Source organism: Electrona antarctica (genome assembly GCF_951216825.1).
Source record: "Electrona antarctica genome assembly, chromosome: 20".
In the NCBI taxonomy this organism is placed as follows: Eukaryota; Metazoa; Chordata; class Actinopteri; order Myctophiformes; family Myctophidae; genus Electrona; species Electrona antarctica.
Genome location: NC_136801.1, coordinates 16448041 through 16455779, shown reverse-complemented (window position 1 = coordinate 16455779; position 7739 = coordinate 16448041).

Sequence of the window (7739 nt, the reverse complement as noted above, 5' to 3'; positions counted from 1 at the left end):
TAGAGCCTACTGACAATTTCATCTTATATCAACCAATAATCAACACTTTTATTACTCTTTCTCAATCGTTTCACATATTATCGTGTGGCATTATGTGTTATTGCAATATACCCTTGCAAAAAAACAAACAAAAACAAAATCAAAATATGCGCTCATGTGCTGTACAATATGACATCTTGTCAGCCAGGAGTATGACCAGTGACCACCAGCTTTTCAGTGTTTGTCCAAACAAAACTAAGGCTGAGCCCCCCCCCCCCCCACACACACACACACACACACACACACATCACACACACACACTCCGAGAAACGACCAGGCTCTATGAAAAGACTCTGGCAGGAGCCTCTATTCAAGTCATAGGTGCTCCATCATCACGTACAAATATGGACAACGTGAACGAACGGTGCCGGTCTCCTCCGCCATGGCTGACAAAGCTGTGTCTGTGCTGCGGTGAAGCAGGCCGGTGCATGGGGCACGGCCACTGCCATCAGCCCCTCGTATGAGATGGATGGGCACGTTCAGGCGCTGACATTTGATGAACCGTTTATGTCACATATGACATCACAATGGAGGCACTCTGTTCCATCCAGTTATATTTAATATTGTGTGTGTGTGTGTGTGTGTGTGTGTGTGTGTGTGTGTGTGTGTGTGTGTGTGTGTGTGTGTGTGTGTGTGTGTGTGTGTGTGTGTGTGTGTGTGTGTGTGTGTGCGTGTGTGTGTCTGAGAATCATTCTTCTAACCAAATATGTCCTTTGTCAGAAGAAGCACTTCTGTCACTTTGTCACTTTATGTTTCATCTTCTAAACTGTTAGTGTGAGGTGATTTGTTATATGAATGACTGTGTGTGTGTGTGTGTGTGTGTGTGTGTGTGTGTGTGTGTGTGTGTCTGTGTGTGTGTGTGTGTGTGTGTGTGTGTGTGACTGTGCGTGCGTGCGTGCGTGCGTGCGTCTGTGTGTGAGAGAGAGGGAGGGAGAAAGAAGAAAGAGTAGAGCGAGAGAGTGCTGCACCAGTCCAGGCATCAGTGAATGTGTGTGTGCATGTGTGCATGTGTGCATGTGTGCATGCCTACGAATGTGCTACGTGCTACAGTATGTGCTAATGTGTTATGATCATGAAAGTCATTGATCATTTGCATAATGATATATAGTGTGTGTGTGTGTGTGTGTGTGTGTGTGTGTGTGTGTGTGTGTGTGTGTGTGTGTGTGTGTGTGTGTTGCGCATACATATTCTCTGTTGTTTGTATTGGCCGCGGCAGCCTCCTGCTGCCCGCCTATTTGTGTTGCCCTCCGCGGGGCTGCGACTTGGGCTTACAACACAGGATGAATGACTAAGAACATGACACATATTCTCTGAGGCGAGTTTCCCCACACTCCTTGGCACTGACAACGGTCCCTCTGGCTCGGGGCTCGCTGAGAAGGAGAAAAATGCCCAGGGCAGAGAGAGAGAGAGTAGCTGGACGTCGTACATGGTACACCCACCGGCATCCCTCTGGGAGGGGTGTGCTGGTTAATGTCACCCAAGCAGAAACCAAAGTTCTTGCAATGAAACCTGCATGCGTCTTCAACTCCTCTGCATAAAATGCACAGGGAGACGCTTTCTGCAAAGCTTGATGGAAATTAAGTAATCTGAGTTCCATCATTAATGGAAAAGAACAGAAATTCAGTGAAATGAAGTTGCTTCAGTGATATTAGGGATGGTGAAAGCAAGGCATTTTGTAGTGAAGTGAAACAACTTAGATTGCATGGTCCTGACTCCTGCCACAGTGATGTAGCTTGTTTTCAGATTAAGCAATCCGGACACTGTCCTGAAATGCACTTTGTGTTCATCATTTTATATCCTCAGGGGGAAATAGCTGGTCTTTCAAAACACCACTTTCATTGCAACATTGCTCGGTAAGGGTAAAGCAGCACGCAAACAGTCAAAAATGACACAAATGGAAACACAACAAATTCGTCACAACAATTACATTTGTCTTACATTTAGGGGACACTGCACACAACACAGACACAAAACTGCTTTTGAAGAATTTGTGGCATGGTTTTTGTTGACTTTCCAGCTGTATGTGTGCCGCTATGCAAAACACTGTCATTGGCAGCTTGTGGGGGAACAGACATACACTGTATCTATGCAGTGACTGTCATCTCGGCAGACCAATAATCTAAACCTGTTTAGAGCCAGTAATAACCATGAGAAAATGAATACTTCTCTGGGTGTAGGGTGGCTTCACAAACAGTAGTTAACCCAAATCACATGCAATCTTCCCAAGAATGCATCAACCTCATCACGGGTGGTCTTTGATCCAAAAGCATGTTGGACTTCTCCTTCTGTATAATACTCCCCCACCACACACCCCCATCCCCCACCCACCCATCTCTTTCTCCAGGGTATGATTCAACCACATGTGACATTTTAGCAGGGTCAGCTGAGCCCTTTTCATAAACACGATGTCAGGTACATTTACCGTGGAGCTGGGTCCCCTCAGGTTTGCCTTTCCCCCCCTGTTGGCCACAAAGAGACTATCTGCGGGACTCTATCTGTATGGAAGAACTGTAAGAGAGGTTTGAGGTATTTTCATGGGACGGGGGAGGTAGGCCTTTTGCTTCTTGAAATCATAGGCCCTCTCAGCAAACCACCACCATGGATTCCATCTGTATCACATTACTAAGTCCCAACTACTCTGTGCTGTTTGTGTTCCAGTTCTGTGTATGCTTTGTGGTCTTAGCAGTGCAGATACTAATAATCTCTTTAGGTAAAAAGGTAAAAAAGCGAATAGTATGCCCCGCACCCCACTGTTGAACTCTTGGGGAGCCCATAAGAAACAAACATCTAGCTAACACAAGCTTGTGCAATTGCAGGAGCAGTAATCCTGGCTGGCTACTGAAATTCTGAACGCAAAGCTGATAAGCAGTTGATCTTCTTTCGACATCCTGACCCTGGAAAGAGTGCTACGGGCCAATGCCGCGGGGTCTCTGATAAAGAAAGAAGAGCCTGGCTAGTGAAAGCTGCTGTGATGGCACATGGCCTGTCCTTCTGATGTTTGCCAGCCCAGCGAACGCACAATCACAGCCTCGGGTACTTTCACTCTGCACAGTCTTTGCCAAGTTAACGTACAAAATAAAACTATACTCATTACTAGCTAACCAATTAAGCTGTGAAAATAGCAATATTTTCCTTTTTCCTTTTTTAACAATCCTTTTTAATAATCCAAAGTATTTTCTCCTTTCCTAATGTACAGTGTTGCGTTGACCAACTCATTCTGTATTTCTGACAGGGACTGAAGCTGCCAATTAGTCTTCTCATGACCACGTCCACTGAGAATAGCCCCGACTTTCTTGCGACTTGTCTCTACACACACTAGGGCCTTGGCATAATGGTTATTAGCAATAACAATGTGACATTCACTATTACAACATTGTACCTTCTCTTGTTCAGGGCTATTATCTGATTCCTGATGATCTGCCATTTGTTCATAATAGGGTCTGTGCTGAGAAGCTAGAAGGAGTTCTTCGAGGGGCTGATGAATGAAGGAAGTGAGAGATAGAGAAGGGAGGAGGATGGGGGGGTAGTGAACCAGAAAGTGAGGGGGATTGGTAAAGAGGAAGTGAGGGCAGGCAGCTATGAAGATGATGAAAAATGGGAAGGCAGTTCTGGAGTTCCTCACTAGATTGTTCAACGCAATCTTAGAAGGCAAGACAATGCCTGATCAGTATACTGGTATCTATATTCAAGAACAAGGGCAACATGAAGAGTTGTAGTAACTAACTACAGAGGTTTAAAGCTGATGAGCGATGGGAAAGAGTAGTGTAAGCCAGGCTAGATAGATACCTTTATTATCCCGCAGGGGAAAATCAGGCCAGAGGTAAACGCTTTAAGAGAAGAGGTGACAAATATAGCAAGCAGCAGTATGGGCTTATGCCAAGGAAGAGCACTACAGAGTGACGTGCTGTTCGCCTTGTGTGTTAATGGAACGTAGAAGGTCAGAAGGAGCTACACTGTGTCTTTGTGGACCTAGAAAAAGCATAATAGGGTGCCAAGAGAGGAAATGTGGTGCCAACCGAAAGAAGAAGAGGAGCTCAAAATAGGGACGCCACGTTGAAAGTGGTTAAGAGACCACAGCCCATTTATTACAGTATTTAAAAAATATATTTATATAGCCTAAATACCCATTACAGAGAAATCTTTTCAGATGAGATTGTCTTTTTTGTTGAACAGTATCATTTTCCAAAAACAATGGCCCTGCTGTGTCATGTGCTAGTATATTTGGGGAGAGGCAACAGATGTGATTCTATACCAGGTTGGTGCGCAGGCGAACGTTTGATTTTTAGCTTCCCTTTCCTAGAATAGCGTTGTTGGTTTAGCTTTAATCATTCGCCGCCTCTTATTAAAGATAGTTAGTGTCATGACTTCCTCTGCTTTCCCTCTCTGAAATTCAAACCTCTTGAGGCGCCCATACTCCCCACACCACCACCTCTCCACTAACCTACCATGAAAATCTACAGAGCCAGCCAGGCAAATCACTCCTCATTCCCCGTACATGAACCAGAGTACATGTCTTGTCCATGTAAATACAGGTGAAATGGGAGATCTGCCAGTGGAAGGAAAGAAAGTTATTTTACTGTCTCCTTAACCTTAATCCCTATTCCAGAGGACTTGGCAAGCATCTGAGCTTTCAAACACCGGCCCGGTGAATGTTGTTAAGCACTAAATCTCAATTAACAGCAAGGAAGCATACTCTATGGCCTCTGGGTGCATTTATCTCCTGCGGCGGGCTGGGCCCAAAGGGCCGACAGAGAAGGAGGAGGAGGTGGAGGGAGTTAGTGGAGGAGTCTAAACAACCTGTACATTTTCCAGCTCATGAAACCATCACTAGCCCACGTAGAAGAAATTCCTGCTCGTAGGATTTTTCCTTATTGAATATAATACGTCTGTGTTGATGACAGATTCTAATGCTTGCATGGTCGTCGTCCTTCAGGATTTTCATTTCATTCATTGTGGGAGCTCTCAAAGTTGATTCCACTCAAAGATGAGAAAGATGACCTCTGGGAGACTTACAAGTTATATGTCAACAGCAGTACGGAGGTGAAAGTATTACATTTCAAAGTATAGTCTCTTTAAGCAAAGTTGGTTTGCTCAGACGCCATCTTGGTAACAAGCGCCAGACGATAGATTCCTGACTAACAAGACAGGAGTCCCATCATCCATGTCTAAAGATCTGACATAAAGTAGCCTACATAATTATCATTTGCAATTCTGGTGATTTCTGTACAAATGGAGTCCGATGTTCAATACGTATCTATGATAGTCAGACATTCTTTATGATCTGCATAGGTGTGTCAGTGTCAGTTTTAATCACAGCAGGTCATATTATTGTGAAGCCATATTTGGCCTTTCAAATAATTAATTCATAATTAATTAGGCTATGTTTTTGCCATTTATATTACATGAAATCCTGTATCCTAATTAAGAACACAAGAACAGGACGTCTTGGCACATAAATAATACTTCCAGAATCCAGACTGACTGATTGTGAAGTTTCCATATATCATTACTTGACCATTAGCAGAGCCCTTTTCCACACTTGCCAGCTCCCCGAAGAGGCTAGCCGAGGATAAATGAGCATTCAGCTCTAACGTGACCCCTTGACCTCAGAGCAAGGTGGTGCCTTTTTCATTCTTTTCAGACGGCAAACGTTCACATGAAACAGGGCACCAAAGACTTATGGTGTCCGCATTGTTCTCGGGGCAACCCACTGCTCTCAATCCAATTCCCCTCCTCCAACCCTCGCTCTCTCGCTGCGTCCGTCCACCCTCCTGCTGGCCAGCGCTCCCTGTGTGAGGCCAGAGCGTACCTCCCCTCCCTCCCACCCCCCAAAGTCAAAGGCCGAGACCTCTGTGATATTCTCAGAGGGTTATGGCACGACTGTGAATGACTATGGATGTCTGCCTCACAATTGTAGCCTTCCACTTTTGACACGCTGGCCGACCTCACATTCCCCTATATGTTCACATCTGTTTGCAAAGCGCGCCGGCCCTTTTATTGGCCTGCGTGTGTGGTGCAAGATTGCCTTCGGTTTGACTGAGAAGGGGACAAGGGGAGCTAAACAGAAGTCAGGAGGTTGATTTATTATGGCAGCAGATTGTGCTGCTGCCTCATATTCAAATTTGTCTTATTTGTGTGTGCATGCGTGCGTGCGTGCCCATCCGTCCATCGGTGGGTTTCTTTATTAACTGTGCATATGTGTGTGTGCGTGCGTCTCTAGTGGTCACTTCTAGTGCATATGAAGTTTCATAATAGTTTGCATGTGTTCTGTCTAGGATTGTGTGTGCGTGTGCGTGCGTGCGTGCGTGCGTGCGCGCGTATATGCCTTGTACGCAAAGCTAACAAGGCATTGCTGTGTCATGGCTCCCATTCGTGTCTGTCCAGTGTGTTTGCTTTGCACTGACGTATGGTGCCACGGCAGTTTATCTACACCTTAACGAGACACACAGGGCTGCCAAGAATGTGTGTGGGAGAGGACAAGTGCTGCGCTGAGCAGCTCTTCTTCCATTCTACCACCTCTGTTTACCTGCTATTGTTCACGGCTCCCGTGTGGGGACGAGGAGAAAGGGATGATTTATGTGCGTAGTGACAACAACAAGTGTTTGGCTTGTGATGGCGCCAATAAGCACCCTCCCTCCCACGCGCATTTGAATCAGGCTAAAGCCAAGAAGCACTAACTCCCTGGACTACTGTTTATTTGCGGAAGGCTTTGGCAAAATTTGTAAACTGAGAGATCAATGAAAGTTGTTTACGCTGGGAGTTTTATTTTTTATATGTGATTATGCACTCACATGCTCCAAGTCAAAGCTCTGGGGGATAGGGAAATTTCAGGGGACATGGTGATTTTACAGGCAAATATGTCAGGCTCAGTATTCACTACTTCTATTCACTCTCTCTCTCTCTCTCTAAAAACAGAACCCAGTTGAAAGCCGTCCAACAGTTCCATGGGAAGACAGGCAGATCTTAATGAAGTCAAGTCGCCAGCTCGACTCCTCTCCTTTCCGCATACCCCCGTCCTCTCTCTTCTTGCATCTGATATTGTTGATGTTGTTTTTCTTTCTTTCTTCCTGAAAAATGAATAGTGGCTCTGTGAGGGTTCTGGGTCTTATCTGGCACAGAGATCCCAGCCTGGGCCTGCTTTGGTGTCAGGACCTAAACTCACCCCAGCGACACATACACTCCCCCCCTACTGAGGAGATAGATGTGCCCCTCCTACCTCAGACATACAGCCTCCCTCCACATGTGCTTTAAAAACATTATAAAAGAACTAGAAAGGTAGCTGGAAATCCCTGCACATTGCCATCAACTTCGACGGAGTCGCTCGCCCAGCGCATAATGCCTTTCTCCATTTCTTCCGCGCTTGGGGACGATGACATCGCGGGGCTCCTCTGTGTCATTTTGTGTCATAGAATGATGTTGCGCAGGTACAGTAGTGTCACCTACGCGTACAACCCTGTGCGCATGCAAGCCAGAGCCATCTAATAGAAGAGTTGCGATATTGAGGGGGCAGAAAACAGCCTGGTAGTCAGTAGTTCATGTACTCGTGCGAGCCCATAGACTCCAATGCATTCCGTAAACTTCCGGTTGTCCCTATGTGGAGCCTTCAATTAGGGACAAACCAATTGAAGTCTATGTAGGAGATGAGCCGCCATTGGACTGGCCCCATGAAGTGAACAGAGTTTGCGTAACTCTGTCTATAC